Source organism: Lontra canadensis, unplaced genomic scaffold, assembly GCF_010015895.1.
Source record: "Lontra canadensis isolate GAN:19392208 unplaced genomic scaffold, GSC_riverotter_1.0 scaffold50, whole genome shotgun sequence".
Classification (NCBI taxonomy): domain Eukaryota; kingdom Metazoa; phylum Chordata; class Mammalia; order Carnivora; family Mustelidae; genus Lontra; species Lontra canadensis.
Window position 1 is genome coordinate 7,714,071 of NW_022631044.1, and position 18,107 is coordinate 7,732,177.

Genomic DNA, 18,107 nt, shown 5'->3' on the forward strand with positions numbered 1-18,107 from the left:
TCAAATTTCCACTAATTCTGAAGCTGAGTATTTTAAAGAGATCTTGTAATTCCTTATAAACTTGCCAATTTAAAAACAAAAATCCAAGACATCATAGACATCAACTGCCAACACGCAGTATTGTTTAAAATATTTGTTGAGGGGCGTCTGGGTGACTTAGTTGGTTAAGTGTCTGCCTTCAGCTCAAGTCAGGATCCCAGGGTCTTGGGATTGAGCCCCTTGTGGGGCGGACTCCCTGCTTAGCAAGGAGTCTGTTTCTCCCTCTCCCTCGGCCTCTCCACCCTGCTTGTGCTTTCTCACTCTCACTCTCTCTCTCAAAAAAATAAATAAAATCTAAATAAATAAATAAAGCATTCATTCAACAAATAGTATATTCCAAGTGCTTTCATTTTCTGCTTACACCAATATCAAGTTAACATTTATTCAACGCTATGTGTTGAAACTATGTGAAAAGCATTCATGAATTATTTCACTTAGTCCTCATACTATGCGATGAGGTAGGGATTATTATCTTCATTTTACAAATGAAAGCTTACAAAGGCTAAATAATCCCTCATGGTAGTGTAATTACTAAGCGGTGAATCAGTCACAAGCTAATAAATAATTGAAAAATGTCTTTTTGCAGAAATAATTGAGAGCAAATACTAGAATTACAAGAATCATCCCTTAAAGGTTTCCGAGTTGTTCAGAAAAAAGTTTCTGAAACTTCCACAATAATTTGAAAGGAGAAAAAAGATGCTTACAAACTAATAACCAACAAAAATGCCAAGAGGTGAGTGTTTTTAGTATTAATGTACACAGTAGTAAAAATGTGGTGAAGAATGAAACAAGCAGCAAAATATCTTTATAACTAAGCTGATTACCCTCAAAAGGCCAGACTGCCAAAAAGGAGAACCAAATTTTGTCTTCCCGATTTTGATGTCAATAAGGATGATTCACAAAAGTACAAATATCATATGTACAATGTAAATGAGGACATAAGCAGCAACTCACATTCACTCTTCAATGAATGTTGCTAATAGCAATAAGAGTTACCATTTTACAAAAGGCAGTTTTCAAAAATTTCTAAGAAAGAGGTTTCTTTTTACTGTGTATTTAACTTTTTACATAAATCCATATGGCTTTTTATTTGTATGGTTCCACAGTAAAAATTAAACAAGATAAATAAAAACATCTGAAACTGTTTTACCTTTAATTCATTATATCAACTGACCATATTTGAGAGATTACTAGCTATTATTCCCCAAAAGGTACTTCAACTTGAAAATGAATAAATGATATTGGATAACTGCTGATAACAAAGACAATGAAACAGAAGCAGCAGTGAGGATAGATGCATTAGCCCTGGTAAACATTTTTTCCCCCAGTACTCTCTGCTGTTACTACAGTTACAGAATAAATTAGCCACTCTAATTTTCCCTCTAATAACCTCGAACCTTTCCAACAACGAAAACAGAATCTAAAAGCAGGAACTACTTCAGTTTCATGTCCTTTCACTAAAATCTTGCTTACATCTACAATACTGTCTACAGATAACCCCTGGATCTTCTGTTCTCTGAATTGCTTGCTCAGAGGACCCTTTGAATTTCTCCATTACTACTGATGCTTTCTCATCAAGCTTGTGAAGGTTCAAGAGTTTTCCAATCTCAAAACAAATCAGAGCAAAACAAAACAAACTCCTCCCTTCTGTGTCCTTCTACCTCCTCTCCTCCTCATCATATCAAGCTTCTTTTTGCTATCTCTACTTCCTAACCTCCCACTCACTCCCTCAACCCAGCACAATCTGGCTTCTGTCCTACCACTCCACTGAAACTGCTCTTGCAAGAGGTACTTTACTTGAGCTCAAAAGACTGGAAATGTTGTGCAGGAATAGGCAGGCCTCTGTTGTCGGCCACTGCATCCTCAGGGCCTGGTGCACGGAAGGAACTGAACACACGATTATTGTTCTTGCTGGGACATTTACTCCAATGACCACTTGTGAACTGTCTCCTCCTCCACCTCCCACTAGGTTTCTAAACCCTAGTTCTGGTGCTCCACCAAGTTAGGAAACACCAAAGTTCAGTTAAGGTAAGTAAGTGTGATCTGAGAGAGGCTGGTCTGAAATGTAACACATGTAAAAGAGAGCAAACCCAATCATTTGTGCTGCACCTGTTTGAAAAGAGAGAATGTTGAGAGGGGTAGTACTTATATGCAAGCTAGGAGAAAAAAAAATCAGCTGAAGGACAAATTTTTGTTCATGCGTTTTGAACAGACCAACTAGTAGGACTCTCTGATTTGAGGCAGTTTCACACCCTAAGTGGAGGTGTCAGCTGGTGTCTCTGGAGCGTGATGCGACTCTGGATGGCCCAGCTAATTTCCCCTGCTCTTGTTCTCTGCTCCCACCAACTTTAATGCTCCATGCAAAATTTCCCACAGATTTGCAATCAGCCGGCATGAATAGCTGACATGTTTTGAAAGAAATTTCTTGCTGTAAAGCTTTAGACTTAAATTCTGGCCGAGACTGATGAGTTTAAACCTCAAGATCCCATGGTATTCTGAAAAAAACAAAACAAAACAAAAACAACAACAAAAAAAAACCCCAAAAACACAAAACCTACTTTGTGGACTTTCAAAACAGAAACCCCCCCTCTAGTCTGTAATTAAAATACATACATGTTGGCAGGTCTTTGGCAGCTGCCCTTCCTGATAGTGCTACTCTCTACTAAATGCCTACTATAAGAGCAGCTCACCTTTTAGAGAAAAAACCATCTAGTATAGGTCTAAAATTGCAACCAAATGCAGTTCGAATTCAATTATCTGAGCTAATGAGAAAGGGTGCTGTGTCCCACATAACCTATAACTCACAAATTTGGCTTTAAAATATGACCTATGTAACAGCAGATTTACCTCACAAACTGTCTTTGCTAAGTGCTATTTGTTACTTTAATTTGTTCCCTGACCACCCATCAACTGAGAAAAAGATAACCTAGAAACATGTGAGAAGGAAACCAGATGATGAACCAGACTTAAAAACAGCCATAAATCATCCACAAATAGCAGCAAATAATGACATTCTTGGGGTGAGTTATTATAAAACAAAAGTTTTGTATATGTGAAAAATCAAATATAAACACACTCCAAAACAGTGCTCAGGAGTGTATGTGTGTGTGGTATACACAGGTAATGCCACAAGTAGGGTCCCCTATACTGATAACCTTCATGGAAACTATGGAAGGAATTCTCTTAGCAAACAAATTCTAGGTGGTTGACCTTTCCAATAGTGTTGTTCCTTGGTTTAAAGTTTTACTTTCTCCTGAGAGGTAGAAAGGCTAAAGGGTAAAAAGAATTTCACCAAACAGTACTTACCCTTATTCTCTCAGTACTCTTGATAGTTCTATACAAAAGCTGGCAGACAAAAGTACCCCCTGGTTCCTCCACTGGCACAGGTTATAAACTGATTTTATACACTTAAATTTATAAACCAGGAATAGGTCATAATGCAAAGTTAAAAAAAAATACAAAAAGGACACTGAAGAATTTAAGAAAAATGACCAAAACTCACAGTCAATTTCCTCTAAATACTATTAGTACCACTAAGGTTAGGGAAACGCAGGTCCCTCTATATAGATGTTATGAACAATGTCAAGTAATCAATAAAAAAAAAAAACCCTGGAAATTTGTCCATATTTTTTACCTTTAAACTATTTAAGCAGCAGGATTTAAGCGGACTTAAAACTTCTGCAGTATTTTTACTGTATTTTCTAAAACATCTATTCTCCTATGATCAGTTTTATAGGAAGCTCATTTCATAGTGTGTATGCATTGCTTAAAGCTTGCTACAAGAAAAAAACCCTCAAAATTATCTCTGTGCAAAATCTTAGCACAGAATTTGTGTTAATAATGTATGTCTATCATAACAAGAACTGTTTGCACGCTTCAATTTTGTTCAAGATTTAATCCCCCTCACAATAATACCATCATTCTCTTTCCTTCTGATCCACTTCCTCTAAATCCAATTACTGCTTCCAGCATGTAAGAGGAGGGAACAGAGCTTCTTTCAAAACAAAGAACTCCTCCTTCATCTGATGCTTACAATGACAAAATGCATTCTTAAATTACATTATTTGAACGAACTAAGTAATTTGATAAAATGAAAGTATTCATTTTCTCTTTACAGAATTTTACACATGGTAATAAAAAATACTATTTGTTTTTCAAATGCATACTACCCCCAAACTAGGAAGCAAGCCACTTTAAGAATAAAATTAAAGACACTATTGGTGGGAGTAAATGTTGGTTCATACTCCACAGGCAATTCTGCAATATACCAAAAATTTTAATGCATATTTTTTGGACTAAACAATTTCATCCACAAAATTGTATCCTATAGCAGTATTCACAGAAGTATATAAAGATCATTCCCCAAAAATGTTAACTCCTACATAGTTTAAAAAGCAACTGAAAATAACAAATATTTATCAATAGGAATAGGGTAAATAAAAAATATAGACTATATTACTAACTGGGAAATGTTTCTATAACACATTTTTAAGTGAAAAAAAAATTTCTGAAAGGCGTTCTCTCTTGATTCTCCTCTTACTTACCACAGCCTTCTCCTTCAATGGATCTGCTTCTTTGGCTTGCCTCTCAAATTTCAGTGTCTCTCAGGCCTCGGCCTCCCCATATTCTTATCCTGGAGAGATCTCATCCACCTTTTGTTTTTATATGTTCATAATACCGAAACCCCCATCTCTCTACAGGCTGCCCAACCTCCAGATCTGTCTACCCAAATGCCTTTCTGAGTATCTCTACTTGGATGTCCCAAAGATAGCTCATATTCTCCAATTCCAAAACTGAAGTCAACCTCTACTCAAAGAACAGAAACCACTTCTTCCTACACAACATTCTGAATTCTAAGTCCAGAAATCTGAGTGTTATCCCTGACCACTCCCTCTTTGCCATCCCCATCCCATGAATTACTACAGTCTACTTGAAACTCTTATCTTATCCAACATGGCTAAGATACTCTCTCTTTGCTCCAGTCAGACAAAAGTACCCCCTGGCTCCTCCACTGCCACGGTTACCTCTAGGTTGTTACATGTCATTTTTTCTAACTTCCTGTCCTTACCTGTTTGGAGAACCCATTTACTATACCTTCAAACCTTATTCAGTCATGAAATTTTCTGTGAAATGAGATCACCAATACTTATCAAGGTGTTATGTCATAGGTACTATGCTTGGTGCTAATCATACATTATCCAATTTAATCTCAACCACCCATTGTTATAGAGGAATAAAACAGACTCAGAGAGGTCAAATAATCTGCTCAAGGTCCCATAAAGACTAAGTATGGAAAGTAGGGCTCTAACATTACAGCCGGTATTCTTTTCACTATGTCAGGTTGCCTTTCTGAATTAATTAATCCTTCTTTATATCTACATCTTTTATTACATCTGACAAAGTAAATCAAATTTGTTTCTATGTTTTTCTCTTCCAATAGCCTATAAACCCACACTACTCAATCTTAGCTCTGTATTGTTTTCCTTTTTTGATAGAACAGGTGGATCTAAAGATCGGTATTTTTCAAAAAGTTTGAAAGATGGTGCTGATTGTCAGCAAAAATTGAGAGCCACTGAGGTATATTTCCAGACAATAAGACTATCACCAGGGGCACCTGGGTGGCTCAGTGGATTAAAGCCTCTACCTTCAGCTCAGGTCATGAACTCAGGGTCCTGGGATCGAGCCCCACATTGGGCTCCCTGCTCACTGGGGAGCCTGCTTTCCTTCCTCTCTCTTTGCCTGCTTCTCTGCCTACTTGTGATCTCTGTCAAATAAATAAATAAAATCTTAAAAAAAAAAAAAAGACTATCACCGGACTTTTTACCTTGGGGATGACATAAATGTCTATAAACTTCACTGCTGAACTCAAGGATACAGGTAAATCAATGAAACTGTAATTTTTCTTATAAAAAGTTTTCCTCTACTTATAATGATTTAAATGTATAAATGTTTCTTAAAGTTTTGTCATACACATTTATCTGAGACTATCACAAAGAAATTTCACACTCAAGATTTAAAAAAGAGTTCACAATATAGAATTTTTGATATTTTTCTTAAATGAAACTTGGAAAATTTCCTTAAAGGATCAAATTTAAATTACTGCAATAATGCTTGAAACAGATGCAATTATGTATATAATTTAGATGTTATAGAACCCTTGGAAAAAATGTTTTAAAAAATTAATGTTTCACTTGCAGCTGAATATTAAGAAATGAATGTGAACAGCAACAACAGAAACTTTTCTCTACTTCCAGAAACCAAGATCACTGGTAATCTGATTAAAATCTATACTTTTTATTTAGGTGCAACACTTGCACTGTTTCAGGAAAAAACTTCTGAAACCTAATGTGATGGAAAGCGGTTATCTGCTGGCTCATTATGATATAGCGGAATGCATCTGCAATATGAAAGGAGTAAGAAAAAATGGTGACCTGACTATAGGTAAAAAATAATGAATATTCTTTTTTTTTTTTTTAAAGTAATGAATATTCAAACATTCCAGTTTGGGCTTCAGGAAAGAGAAAATTTGGATGTGATACCTGAAACTCTTGGTATTTCTTTTTTTAAGGAGTAAAGATGCTATTAAAACTATCCAGTACAAAGAGTTAATTTATCTCTTAATGTAAGGTCATTACTTTTTATAAATAGCTACTAAAAACAAAAGCCATAAGAACAGAAATTAATGCCTCAGATTTTGAGTGTCACTGTAGCAGAAATATTTTACCTGAAAATACTCCAGGTCAACATTTCTACAACCAAATAATAAACAATTAAGATGAGAGATGATTAACCACAGCAAAATAGAAAATACTACAAAACATAAGCAATGACTAAAAAGAAAACAACAAAAACACCCACCTTGGAGATTATGTGAGGCAGAAACATTATTCACTTTATCTCTTTAAATAACCGTGGTCTCATTAAGATATATGCAAATATCAAAGATCCTATTTGGGGAAGTCTCACTTTGAAAAGTATCATTTAAAGTTAACATTTAGGGGCACGTGAGTGGCTCAGTAAGGTAAGCACCAACTTTGACTCAGGTCATGATTGGGCTAAGTCCCATGTTGGGCTCTCTGCTCCGCGGGGAGCCTGCATCACCCTCTCCCACTGCCTACTGCTTTGCCTACTTTTGCTCTGTCAAAAAAAAAAAAAAAAAAAAAGGAAAAGAAAAGCCAAAACAAAACAACCCAAAAACTTAAAGTTAACATTTAAAGACTACGAAGATGTGAATTAAGAATCATATCCTCTATTACCTAAACAAAGAACTGTTAAATTTAACATAAAAATTCAATGTTAGTAATGCAGAATTTTTACATTTGTTGTTAATCTGTTAGTCTTTTTTTTTTTTTAAGATTTTATTTATTTATTTGACAGAAAGAGATCACAAGTAGGCAGAGAGGCAGGCAGAGAGAGAGAGGGGGAAGCAGGCTCCCTGCTGAGCAGAGAGCCCGATGCTATGCGGGGCTAGTTCCCAGGACCCTGAGATCATGACCTGAGCCCAAGGCACAGGCCTTAACCCGCTGAGCCAACCAGCCGCCCCTCTGTTAGGTATTTTATTTATCTATTTTTTTTTTTGCTGCTCATGTAAAATGGGGTCTCCACTTCCACCTTATTTTCTAACTGCTGAGTACTATTTATAAAATTGAAAGTTCCTGTTACTTGTAAAATTTACCATCACAACATAAGCAAACTGGAATAGTCTGACCATTTCCTTTCCAATTCTTGTCTTTTTCTTTATTGTGTTGGCTAATGCCTCCAATACCAAATCTAATGGTAGTGGTGATAGCAGGCATTAGTATTCCCCCTAAATTAAGATACTGATTTTTTGATTTGAGGCATATACATTTAAAAAAATTAAAAATGAGTTTCAAAATTTATGGAGTTATAGTATTTATGGAATTACATAATTTTTCCTTAGGCCTATCTGTTAAAGTAACTAAAAACCCAATACTTCTTAATTGTTTTCAATGTGTTCATAAGGGAAGTCCAGTTTGTTTTCTGCTGCAGGAAAAAGGTATGTTTCCAAATAATCAGATAAGCTTCTGTTAGATTATTTGCTTGATTACACACATGTCAAACAAAAATATTTAAGTTACTAGATCCAATTTACTCCTTACTTTCACTTTTACAAACAGGTCTCAAAACAAACTTAGATTTTCTTAAGTATGAACATATTCAAATTAGTAGGGTAAGTTCTTCCAGGTTTCATCCAGGCTCTTTTCTTACTCAACTTCCCCCACAAACAATCTCATCCATCTAGGCTTTAATTATTACATTCTAGAACTCCCAGATTTATCACTACAGCCCAACTCTCAAACCTGAGCTTCAGACCTCCCAGGGCTACTCTCTACTAGTTCTCTCCACTTGAATTCCTCAACTCAAACTGAGCTTAACAGTAACAGAACTTAAGCTTTTCTTCCTCAAATCTGGTCCTCTTCCAGGGCTCTCTAACTCAGGGAATGGCCCCTCTACCCACCTAGTTACTAAGTCAGAAACACGAGAGCCAGCCCTGACAAAGCTCCTCACCTTCACTTATCTTCTATAGAATTATTTTTATCTCATAAATCTCTCAATTCTAGAATATCTGTACCTTCTTTCACCTCCTATGACTTGTTCTGGTCTAAGATGCCATTATCATTTAAACAGCCTCTTCCTGACTGGTATTCAATCATATGCAGCCCGAGTAATCTTCTAAAAAGCCAATCTGATCACACTGATTCCCTGCTTGTGATAAAGATTTTTTAAAAATCTTTAATAAAGTCTATATAAGCCATTCCCATCTCACCAGTCACCTCCTCTTCCCTTCCCGTTTTTTCCAATGCTCTAAACTAGGCCCTCTTTCATTTATTGAAAGGCAAACATTGTTTTGTGCCCCAGGGCCTTTGCACCTACAGTCCCACTGCCTAAAACACTCCCACACATCCTTCAATTAGATGAGGGAACAAATTTTCACGTAAATTTTCTAACACCCTCTCCCAAGTCCTATATTTCATTCAGAACATAAGAACTGCAGTAAGTTATAGTCTGTAATCAAACACTTATAATTTGAAAGTTGACTGTGCAAATTGTGTATCCTATGAAACACATACTGACAACCTGAAATACAAGAAGTGATTTTTAAAAACCTTTTTTACTGCTTTCCATAGTAGTGAATTAATCTCTTATTTCTATTCCATATATAAAAATAAGACAATGTCATGCTCCAGAGCAGCACTGTCCCACTGAAATATGACACAACCCATGTATACAATTTTAACTCTTCCAACAGTCAATTAAAAAAGCAGATAAAATTATATTTTGCTTAATCCAAAGCATCTGAAATATTATTTTAATATATAATCAACCTAAAATAGACATCTTAACATTAGTTTTTGAAATCTGGTGTGTTTTTTAACTTAGAGCACATCTACTTTGGACTGGCTTTATTAAAAGTGTGACATGTGGCTAGTGGTTATTATACTGCACAACATAGCTCCAGAAGATAATATTGTATTTCTTGTACTTAAATAGCTTGCTAACATAATCAGAGTTATTTTAAAAAGAACATGGCATTAAGCAATTTTAACTTCATATCAAATAAGGACATACCTCCTGTTTAAACCATTCAAAAATGTTTAAATTATGCAAATATTCCAAACTCCTGAAAAGCCTAAATCCAAAATAAAAATTCAGGTAAACAGTTTAAAAAGTGCATTTTTACTGATCACCTGGGGAAATTAAAGGAAGATGGGTACTCTCAAACACTGCTTGTAGGTAAATTATTTTATTACAACCTCTTGGAAAGCAACTGGTTTCCCCTTTGATTTAGTAACTCCACTTCTAAGACTCAGTCCTACGGAAATAACCAAAAACAAAGTCAAAGATCACAAACTTTTTCACCAAGATACAGTATTATTCATATATACACGTGTATATGACACTCATACCCACAGGGGGAAAAACTGAATGCAATCCAAAATGTTTAGTTATCTCTTTGTAGTGTGATTACTAATATTCCTTTTAACATGTATTATTCCTTTCAATATATATTTATTGAGTGTTACTCTGTGCCAGGCATTAAAACAGATGGGTCCCTGTCATCAAGGGCATACCAGTGTTCTTTAGATACTTTTCCAAATTTTCCAAATATTCTATAGTAAACATATTATCCTTTTGTAACTTTAATAACCAGAAAAATATAATATGGAGTGGATGCTGATTTGGGAAAATCAACTGTAAAGGGACATCCACCTGGGGAAAAACTTGAATATAGCCTTGAATATTAGTTTGGATGAAAATTTTCTGAAATGGTAAGGGAAATTTAGTTGACTAACACAAAACAACCTACAAAACAGTCTGTACGGAAAGACTGCAGTTTGTTAAAAGGGCAATACACACACACAGATGCATGCACACACACACACACACACACACACAAATAATGTGGGGAAAGATACACGCTAAACTGTTAACAAGGCCATTTTTTGAATAGCAGGAATGTGATTTTTTCTTTTTTTTTTTTTGCTTGCAAATTTTCTACAATGCCCTTGTAATTAAAGACTTTCAAAGATTAAAATATGTATGAGTGCTGTGAAGTGTGTAAACCTGGCAATTCACAGACCTGTACCCCTGGGGCAAAAAATACATTATATGTTTATAAAAAAATTAAAAAAATTAAAATATATATACACCCATTATTTCTGAGCATCTATTACATACAAAACTGCTAGGTTCCATAAGAGGTAGAAATGAATAAAAGAAGTCACAATCTTAAAGAAAACTGCAACTAGTTAGGAGAAACAACATAAGAGAAAAATAAAAAAGTAATTAACACAAGCCAGAATATAAATATCAAATGAAGGAAAATATAGTTACAAAGATTCTAAGAAAAAGATCTTACTTGATTGGGAAGAGGAGGAATGGTGAAAATGAGAAAGTTTCGTGGAGACAGAATTTGAAATGAAAAGGATTTTAACTGATAGAGATAATGGCAGGCACTAAAAATAAACTATGGGACAAGTGTCAAAGAACAATAAGTCACATAATAGTTCGGTCAGAATGTAGGATAAATGAAGGAAGTAGGCAGTATGCTGGAAAAGCTGGCCGTGAAGGCCTTGAATTTTCAGAAGGGAGTACCTCTGTAAATTTTTTGAATTTAGCAATGAGGAAATTACCAGAGGTTCCAATTCAAGAAACTGTCCATATCACTGGAACCACCTCCTAATAGAATCCTCCGGCTTCCACTCCTGCACTCCTGTAGTCTATTTTTTGTACAGCAGCCAGACAGATCCTTTTTTTCCCCCAGCCAGATCCTTTTATAACATAGATTATGTCACATCTCTACTCAAAAGCCCTGCAATGGCCTCCCATTTCACACAGTAAAAAGCCAAAGTCATTAAAATTTCTACAAAGCCCTGCAACACTGCCCTCTTACCCTCTAACTCTGTGATCACATATACTACTTGCCCCCTTGCAATTCTTTGAATATTCCAGGCATACTTCTGCTTCTACCACTCTTCCCCCGTATTCTCCTCACCAACTTCAGGTCTTAGGCTTCCTCTGAGCCCATCATACATAAAACAGCAAGCCCCAACAACCACCACCTCCCACTCCTGTCTCTAAGACAAAAAGTTTGTAATCCCATACCCCTTCAAATGGGACTGCTTTCCTCTGTGATACTTAACATCATCTGCCAGCTCTATATTTTATTTTTTTAATCCCCATACACATACACACACATGCACACACACAAATGCAAGAAAATGAAGCTCAGTAAGGGCAATTTTTTCCTTATTTGTTCATTTCAGTACCCCCAGCATCTACAACAGGGCCTCATATATTGCAGCAAGAATGAAAGGAAGAGAATACCATGGTGTTAGATATTTAGTTGAAATGGTTTATGGCATTTTTAAAGTATTTACATAAATAGAACCTACAGTGAATATATTCTAATTTACTACTTTATTTTCCTCTGGGAACTATTCACCAAAACAGTGCTTATAAATTAAGCTTTGAGCATACAGACAACCTTTAATTTACTAGCAATTTATCTCTGCAAGGTTTACTTTAGTTATTAGAAATAGGGATGGTGGTGACTGAGGAAGAAAGGGGAGAGCATTGAACCCATTTTCCTTCATTTTTCATTTCTCCCAAACTAATGAGCAATGATTCCCTACCTCTCTGCTTCCTCCCCAGCATATAGTTTCTCACTTTTTCCTTTTCCCAGGGAATAGGTCTAACCCAGACCTATGTGTCCCAACCCCAGGGTAAGGCCAGAAATAGAAACCAGGAGTGTGATACAGGGCTATGGATGGTTGACAGAAATAAGAGGAGAGCCCAAGGCAAGGGAGATTCCGGCAGAGGAACCTCGGAAGGGGAACAATTCTTTAAATATTTTCAAGTTAGAACCTCCTTATATTTTAAAGGGAAGTCAATACAAAGTAACACTTAACTACTTCCCTATCCTCTTTTTAAATACACAATACTAAAAGACAAAGTGATACTTTACTTTAAAATGAAAAACCTGACCTTTTATTATGATTTCAAGCACCCAAGTTTAGAAAAAAATATAATGAATGATCGAGTACCCACCACGTAGCTGTATTAAATCTTAATCTTTTACCAAATTGCTTCAAATGTATACTAAAGAGAAAAGCTACGGTTGAAAAACACAGGTCCTTCCTAGATCCTTTATCCCTCTTCAGTTTTTCAGAAGTAATTTTTATTCTCAGTTTGTATTTATCATTCCCATGAATGCTTTTGTACTTTTGCTACATATTCCATGATTCCCAGGAAATATATTGTATAGTTCTGCATGTTTTAAAAACTATATTAAAACTACTTAAATATGATAAGCAAAACTTTCTATTATATCCTGGCTCTATTACCAGCTGTTTGACCTTAGGCAAGTTGCTCAACATCTCTGCCTCAGTTTCTTTTCTGAAAAATGGGATACCACCTATGAGTTTATAGGGTTGTTATGAGGAGTAAATGAGTTAACATACCCTATATAAATCACTTAGGTAAGTATCTCACTCATAGTAAGTACTGTATATCAATGTTACTAATTATCATAAAGTTGTAAAAGCACCTGTGACTTTATTATACACACACTCAGAGAAAAGACTAATTATCGAATTGATAGATACATATAACCCATATAATGACAGACATTTTTCAAAGTGTGTAAAAACTATAAATACTTATGAAGTTCAGGCTGGAAAGATTCACTAGCCTAATTAAAGAGGAACTGAAACTGCTAAGAGAGAACAAAGTCCTTATTTTTTAACTTACAAATTTTAGGTAACATTAAATTACAATATAAACATTTATTTAAATAATTTATGACAGTTTAAAAATACCTAAATACTTAATGGCCTCCTTTTATGAATTTTGGGGGATAGGGTTAGGAGAGAAGGAGTAATTCCTCAATGAGAAGCTATTCAAAGACTTTTTAAACTGTTAAGGGAAGTACTTTAGGTCTCACACAAAAATAAAACATTTGGTACTCAAATTTCACTTGTTTTCTGAAGTTTTAACTGCAAGTAAAACAAATTAAAATTTTAAACGATGTTTTTTAATAGGATTTACCTATTACATGAAAATTACAAAATTTTCATTAAGACAACTGGATTCTGCAAAATTTATTAATGCAATTATGGACTCAATAAATAATTATGGCCACATCTGATACAGGATTATTTTTATAATAGTCTCTAGGTCAAAAATCAGAAAACAGAAAAACAAATGCCCTATATCTTATGTGAATTCTAATGAATTTCTTACAAGAGCTTTTTAAAGGTTTTAAAATATATCTATACTTTGAAGATCAATTAATAGATCTAATTGATACACAAAGGAATTCAGTTTGATGAGCATATACTAGGTGTCATTTACAGAGCTAAATATTTTATACAAGATCTTTAAATCTATGTGCAATATCTTCATGGACAAAATGTACAAGGCTACCATAGGTACTCTTGTATAGAAACACACTCCCGCAAAGAGTTAAAAATGACTTAATGACTTAACTACCAAAGCCAACATTTAAGCCAGCAAAGCATACAAAAATGTAAATAAACTGCAAATTATATCAATGGAGTAATGCTGAAACATTTGTTTCCCTAGAGAGTTTGGCATATTTTTCAATGCCTAAAAGGTTAACTGAGAGTAACAAATATAACATCAAGGCTCTAACAGTCTACCCCTCCCACCATCAAAAGAAAAAACAAACAAAAACCAAAAAACCCCAATTCGGAGTATGAGAATGTACTCCGTGGAAGCCAGTGAAGAGGGAAGATTAAAGTTCAAAAGTAAAGTGTTACTTTTCTTCTCCTAAAGTGAGAACTCTGATACGGAACCACTGCTTTTGTTTAATTTGCCCCCTTCCCACGTCCCCACTACAGTATTTACAAGTATGAGTTAGTCTTTTCCTCGGCCCCCAAAGAGAAGATTCAATGGGAAACCAAGCTAAAACTTGCATTAATCACTAAGAGAAAAAACCTAGCCACTTTCAGTACTTTCCTAATGGAGAAAAAAGACCCCCACCACTGTTCACCCTATACTCTTGTCCTTTGCCTAAGCAAGATACACTGCACCTGACAAACTGGAAGAGTAAAGAATAATGGTCCAACTTTGCGAACGCAATCTGGGGAGGAGACAGATTATTTCTTGAGGAGTGCAAGAAAGGAGCAAAAAAGATCCTTTCAGGAAGGGATGCATGAGCTCTGGGGCTCTCCTCTGCCTGTTGGAGGACTCAAAATCTGCTTGCTTCAGAGACCCTTGGAAGCAGCTACACTCCGGTCGCAGCCGGCCTCAGGCCTGGGAAAAGCAGAATGTTTACACCTGTCACGAGGATGGGGGAGGGAAAAAAGAGGAAGCCGGAGCAAAGCCCCAAACTTCTCTACAGCTCTCGGGAGGGAGCGGCGGCCCGGAGCTTTGGCAGGTGGAAGCGGAGAGGCAGGGCGAGCCAACGGCGGCCCCGGGGATGTGGGAACGGTTTACACTTCCCCGGCCGGTGCCCGGGAAGGCAGGGAGGGATCTGTGCGCTTTGGCCGCTGCCGCCGGCGTCCCCGCACCCGCCGCGGAAGAGGGCAGAGCCCAAGTCCGGAGCCCGCAGGCCAGCAGAGCCGGCACCGTTCCCGTCTCCGCAGTCCCAGGCTCCGCGGCAGGCAGGTGCTCCCGGCCCGGGCAAGGGTCCGGCCAGTGGGCCGGGCCGGGTCCCAGCACCCTGTTACCCCGCACGGCCGGGGAAGCGGAGCGGTGGCGCTTACCTGGCTCGTTCGGGGCGGCCGCGATGGGCATGGCTCAGGGCCCCGGGGAGTAACTGGCTCCCCGGGGAAGAACCAGCTAGTCCGACGCGGAGCTGGTGAGAGCGGAAGGCAGGCTGCTCACAGCCCTGTCAGCGAAGCAGCGCCATGGACGCCCACCCGGAGTTTCAGCGCTGTCGCGGGACCCCCATCCCATTACCCTCCGCCCTCTTCCGCCGCCGCCGCCTCCACCTCCTCCTCCGCCGAGACCCCCCGCCCACTCCACACACTCTCCCATCATGCAGCGGGGGAACCGCTGCCGCCGACACGTCACTTCCGGGCGCAGGTGGCTAGGTCGGGGCCGGGCGCTGGTGGGTGCAGGGGGGTGGGGGGGAGGACACTCCAGGGGAATTAGTGTCACAGAACGCTTACCCCTGCGCAGGCGCGGTGGTGTAGCGTGCCGGTCGCCATTTTGGGTGTGGGTAAGTTGCCCTTTTCTTTTACTTCCTTGCGAGTCATCGAGCTGTTGCGGGGAAAGACGTCTTTCCGCATTCCGCCTCCCGCTGAAGCTGGCTCCGGGCGAGGGACAGGTGCTTTTCAGCCAATTAACGATATCGTTCAGTTAGGACCTAGTTAAGTCTCTTTCTCTCCGAATAAAATTGCCAAGATTTTGAAATAGAGAACCATATCTTCTCCACCAAAAACCTACCGGAGAGCCTTATCACCTTGCCCTTTTCGCCCCGAAAGACGACTTTTCCTTCAGTCCGAGTCCCTTCCTCTTTGTAATTAAAACTGACAAAAGAGGAAGCTGGTGGTTGATACATAACAAAGAGATTGTTATAAATCAACCCTAAGAGGGAAAGCACCCGCCGAAGACTGACAAATCGGCTTTGAGACCAACAGGGAAAAAAAAAAAAATTGGGAATTTTGCTAACCCATGGAGACGGTGGTAATTTTTCATAGATGCTGCGGGAGAATATCCAGTGAAGCTAAAGATATTAAATCAACATGCATTTCTCTAGCAGGGGTCATAAAGGATTCTTTTTCTATCATCAATCTTGAGCAGTTAATCATTTGGGTTTTTATAACCTTTCCCTTTTTTTTTTTTTAAATCAAATATGTGTTAGAACACCGACCACTGTAAAAATCAATCTACAAAGGTTTCAGAGATTATTGATATCGTTCGGGGTGATGAGCCCTGCTGAGCGCTCATTCTGCTCACTTTTGCCAAACCTGCACCAATAATTTGAATAATTTAAAATAGTTCCAAGACAGCAAAGCTCAACAGCTACGCAAAGAAACAAGGACGGAAAACACCCCCTCAGCCACAGAGAAGTGTCCACCCCCTTGAGTGGAGAAATTATACAAATCAGGGGAACGATAAGGACAAAAGCAGTTCATCACGGTTTATCCCGCCTCTGCAATGTTCTAGACAAATTAACTTGGAGCGCTAAAATAGACCCGCATTTGTCTTTTTACAACTTAATCGCTGCAAGAAATACGGAGACTGCATCAGTTTAAGTTGGAGTACCAATTGCTTTGTGGTGGTACTGGATTTTTTTGTTATTGCTCAGTCACTAAAGAAAAATCTATATAGCTTGTCAAATTCGTATTGTATTTCGCCCCCTGCTGGTGTAGTTTGCGTGCAAGGGTGAAACAAAGTATGTGTGTCACTATAAATGTTTATTGACCAAGGGAAAAAATATATGTGTAGAGAACTGGAAATGAATTGACTTTAGGTGAACACATGCTTGTTTTAATTTGATAGTTCTACTAAACAGAAATACTGGAGTAAGAAGAACATATGATAAAATCCTAAAGCAGATCCTACACCAAGAAAATGTTTAAATTGAAATAATGAATTTAAACATCAAAACGTTAAAAAGAAAACCCTACTTTAGGAAAAATATCTCCCTGATCCATACATAACACGATTTATAATGTGATGATTTTTGTCAGATAAATGTAGAAGCCAATTCTATTCACTTAAGGACAATAATTTAAGAATCAGTGTCCAATTTTGAATATGGAAATTGAGTAGCTATTTGGTCAGATGACACGAGTGCAATCAACCAACTTGTAATTGGTAATCTTACACAGGATTCTGATGACAGCATTCCAAAGTCTACAAAAATGTAGTACAAAATGACAGTTTTTGCTTCTGTTTTTAAGATGATGAACCTGTAGGAAACAATTATCAAAATTCATTGCATTTGAAAAAATTGCATTTGGATCTAATGATGGTATTATTTTTGTTTATTTTTTAAAATTATGACCATAATTTCATTATCTAAGAATTTGCATCAAGAAAAGAAAAAGTAAATGATTATTTATCGTTGTGTTGTATTTACTTCTAGTTTTTCCTCCTGTGCAGATTATTTTTACAAAGTTGTAATCATAACTTAATAAAGTTATGTAAACATAACTTTCCTCTTAATATTATGCTCTAAGGGTTTCCTTCTATTGCTTAACATTTTATAAAACCTTAACTTTAATTGTCTACATGGTATTCAATGGAGTGGACATACTGTGATTTATCTATTATCCTATTAGTAGATATTTTCCATTATTACAAATAATACTCTAGTGAACATAGTGTGCATGCGGCTTTGTCTAATTGTAGGACTTTTTTTCTCAATATAAAAATGATTAAGCCAAAAAGCTATTAATGTTTTATTGGCACTTTTTCATATTATTTTCCAAAGGAATATACCAATTTACAATACCACCAATAATATAGGAATGTACCAATTTTACCACCTTCTTACCAGTAGTGGATAATAATTAAAACAAAAAAAAGATGGAATTCTACTTTATAGACTAAAAGTTGAAAGGAAC

At 37.1% G+C, this 18,107-nt stretch overlaps 1 protein-coding gene across 4 annotated transcripts in view; it reads right to left on the reverse strand.

Annotated features, from left to right (window-relative positions):
* Window positions 1-15,857, reverse strand: part of AFTPH (aftiphilin) — a 64,694-nt gene extending 48,837 nt beyond the window's left edge. Inside the window, exon 1 of one of the 4 annotated variants that reach the window (XR_004384576.1) lies at window positions 15,294-15,550. The gene's annotated coding sequence lies outside the window, so the exon portion shown is untranslated. Of the gene's footprint in view, window positions 1-15,293; window positions 15,551-15,701 lie in introns of those variants that run through there. The other 3 variants (XM_032873783.1, XM_032873782.1, XM_032873784.1) reach the window with 3 other exon arrangements.
* Window positions 15,858-18,107: the final 2,250 nt, after the last annotated feature.